This window comes from Zea mays, chromosome 7 (assembly GCF_902167145.1).
Source record: "Zea mays cultivar B73 chromosome 7, Zm-B73-REFERENCE-NAM-5.0, whole genome shotgun sequence".
NCBI lineage: Eukaryota > Viridiplantae > Streptophyta > Magnoliopsida > Poales > Poaceae > Zea > Zea mays.
This window is the reverse complement of record NC_050102.1, coordinates 54,135,138-54,139,206: the sequence shown is the minus strand read 5'-3', so window position 1 is coordinate 54,139,206 and position 4,069 is coordinate 54,135,138.

Below are 4,069 nucleotides of genomic sequence, written 5' to 3'. Positions count from 1 at the left end.
AATCTCGGTCGTCGGTCTCTGATCTAACGGTTAGAATCACCCGGTACCCCTTCGCGCGGCAATTTTATTAAAGAGACCCTCGGTTTGTTTAGAATCAACCCGTCGTCCCTAGTTTTCGGGTGCAGGCCCATGTATTCTTGCAGATTGAACCTTGGACTTTTAAATATTCACAGAATTAGACCTAATTTCATATTTTGAATTCTCAAACTTGTTTATTTCATATCTTTTGCATATGAGCTCTAAATTTAGTGATTCAAAATGCAAAATGTTCATAGGATTATTCTCTGTTTAAATGAAATAGTTTCATTTACTGTCTGCACATTCTAATTTTTATGATTAAGTATGAACTAATGTAGGTGTAGATTTCTTTATTTAATAAAATAAATAAAAGGAGAACCCTAGAGATATAAAGATGTTTGATCTTGTGAGATTAATAATGTGTATTAAATGAAATCATCTCTGTTCTAATTTTTAGGTCACAATAAAATAAATTGAACTATGTTATGTATTTGTGAGTAACACTTAGAGAAACAATAATCTATTTCTAAATGAAGTTAGTTTATGTTATAGTTTATGTTATACTTTGAACTCATTATCCCTTATGTAGTATTGTGTCTTTCTAAGATGTATTCCTATGTTTGTACATGTTTGGTGTGCTGTTCATTTGTACTTTCCAAATGTATTGAGTGAATGTTCACTTTATTTAGACAACGAGCAGTCCGAGGTTCCTAAGTGTGTTGTTGGAGACCTTCTTGAGCAACAACCTGATGAAGGCAAGTGTACTCTGACCTATTATGTCCTACGTACTTTATAATCCATTGTCCCGCATTACATTACTTAAACCTAAGGATTGACTAGTCTGTATTTACCTTATCCTTGTTTACCTTTTGGGTTATCATGGTTAGCATTATGCTATTGCCTTAACTTTAATCAATGAACATGATATGAACATTTATGATACGATACTGTTATCCTGATTATGTTGATGATCTTGTGATACTCTAGGGGGCTTAGGCCTTTTTCTTGAGTACCTCTCTGTAAGGACCTATTCGTGGAGTGACCACCCGGTATAACTGTGCAACCATGAGGGTGGAATGGGACGCCCTTAGTTGATTAATTAGATGAACCTAGGGGTATAGTTGGCTTTGCCGGAGGGCCGTCAATCGGGGTCGGGGCGTAGTGCTCACTCTGCCAAGGGGGTGTAGAGGTTCATTCGATTTGGTTTTGATAGTCACCCACCTTGGGGAGGTGTACTGCGTTTGTACGACTGGTGAAACCTAACGAGCAACTATGCACCAGGGGAGTCTTTGTAAAGGCTACGTAGTGTATCCCTGGCCATTCACCTCGGTAGTGAAGATCGGGTCTGTACAACCCAGGCTGGAAAGGGATCACGACTCGTGGGTAAAGTGTGCAACCTCTGCAGAGTGTTAGAAACTGGTATATCAGCCGAGCTCACGGTTAAGAACAGCCTTGGGATCCTCTTCGATTAGAAGAACTTTGGATACTTTTATGATGATGGTTAATGATGAAGACATCCACACTACTGATACATCTATGCCAATACAAGTACCAATTTCTGGTCCCATTACTCGCGCTCGTGCTCGTCAACTCAACCATCAGGTGATTACACTCTTGAGTTCATGTCCATCTTATTTAGACCATGGAGACCCGTGCACTCTTGTTTTGCTTAGGAACCAGGGAGAAGACCGAAAGGGAAAAGGATTTGAACATGTTGGATTCGGACTGCAGAAGAACACCAACTTGTGACGGTCACCACGGTCAGATGCGGGCTCGGATTGGAATGTTCAAGCACAACATGGAAAGCTTATCAAGTCTACTTTCATATGGATCCGGAATTATAGTCATATCTGTTCTGAGGCCGCCGTAATCATTGTTTTCTTACCGAGATATTTTCTGCCTTTTCTGCCCATGGTGCTGCGTCACCCTATTTTGGCCCAATGGGTCGTGTATCAAGTTAGGTCCATTAGGGACGCATCCTAGGGTTGCAGCACGACCCCAATACCCTTGTGGTCGTCCTCCCATGTTTATAGACCCCCTAGCCGCCACCAAGAACAGCGGGTTTTGTTTAGATCAAGTTTAGCTCTCGCTACTTGCTTGCAAGCGCGCGTGCTAGTTCAGCCGCCCGTCTTCTTGTCTTCGGAACCCCACCATATTGGAGTTTGATTTTGAAACCTACATTTAGATCTGGTAATTCAGTACTTGTTCTACTTGTTCTTGCTAGTTCTTCGATTGCTTGCAGGACAAGTGCCCTAGTGGCCAGGGTGTCACGCTCCACAAGATCGTGACAGCCATAGGAGGTGGTGTATCGGTTGCTAAGGCGCAGCGTCTTTGGAAGGCTGTAGTCGGGCCGTGAACGTCGTCTCCTCCCCCAATCGAGTTATTCCACTCCCTCTCATCGAAAGATCGGGCAATCACCCAACGGGTGCACATCAGTTGGTAATCAGAGCAAGGTTTATCGGTGAGAGATTTACTTTTCTTCGCTGTTTTCTTATCTCCTATAGTCCAGAAAAAGCCAAAAAAATAGTAGATTAGTTTTACCGCAATCCTATAAACCATTGAGCATTTACTAGTACTACTTAGCTAGGGCTTGTTGAGTTTTTGGCTGCATCGGTTGTGTCGAGTTGCTGGTCTTAGTTTATTCCTTTAGAGTTTTGAGTTCTACCACGTTTTGGTCACCACGAGATCCACCATCACCATAAACATCTCTGGTTCGTTTTTGCCACCACGGATACATCTCATGTCCGATTTGGAAGTTTAAATACAATCTGGAAAGCTTATCTTATCTTCTTTCCAACGGATCTGACCTTATCTCAAAATTCATTCTGAGCGCTCCGCAATCATCGTAGAGATTTCTGGACTTTCTATATTAACAAGATTTGTTAAATCTGATTTAAAGGGGTTGTTAGCAATATCTTTATTGTTTGGGTTGTCATAGTGAAAAAAAGGGTTTAGGCCCCTGCAAAAAAAGAAGAAGAAGAAGAAAAAGAATAGAAAAGAAAAAAAAAGGAAAAGAAGAAGAAGGGGGCTGAATCTCTAAATCTGTTGTTTCTCTTTGTGCTGTGCTAGTTGTTCTTTTTCAGTGACTACCTTTGTGCCTAGGCTCACGTCTCTAGCATGGTTTAGCCTAGGACCAGCACAGTACCACCGTTGAACGATTATTCAGCTTGCTTTTGTAACTAACGTGGTACTAGTGTATTCCTTGCTTCAGCCCACCTACAACTCTACATATTTCGACTACAGTTTGACAGGTCGTGTTGCTGCGGTACCGATACACTTATTCCATGGTTGCAGACTTGTTGGTTGCTGACCCCTCCTGTTGTGCAAGGTAAGAATTGGTAAGAGCTTGTGTGGCAGGTTGAGAGTAAGCGCCTTGCAGTAGCTACATCCTAATAGTTGTAGAGTTTTTATTCCTTCACGTTTTTTTTTCTTGTTGCCTCTGTTCGTCTAACCATGGCAAGATTGGAGGTTGATGATGCTTCTCGTAATATGCCACACTCTCCTCGCACCAAGGGTATCATACAACACTTTGTAAGGCTGGTGAAGACGCACACGGAAGGCCTTGATAATGACATGCAGGTGACGAATGAAAAGATGGGGCAATTGGAGGCCACACAGATCGACACAAACACCAAACTTGCAAATGTGGAAATGACAGTTGCTCATATTGACAAGAGCCTTGTCGCACTCTTGAGGCGATTTGATGAGATGCATGCTAATACCAATGGTGGGCGTGATGAGGGCGCCGAAGGTAACTGGGATGACTATGTTGCTGATACTGAACAAGATGACCAAGAAGCACCTAATCGCCGGCGACTACGTACTAACCGTAGAGGTATGGGTGGTTTTCGCCGACGTGAGGTACATGGTAATGATGATGCTTTTAGTAAGGTTAAATTTAAAATACCTCCTTTTGATGGTAAATATGACCCTGATGCTTACATTACTTGGGAGATTGCGGTTGATCAAAAGTTTGCATGCCATGAATTTCCTGAGAATGCGCGGGTTAGAGCTGCTACTAGTGAGTTTACTGATTTTGCTTCTGTTTGGT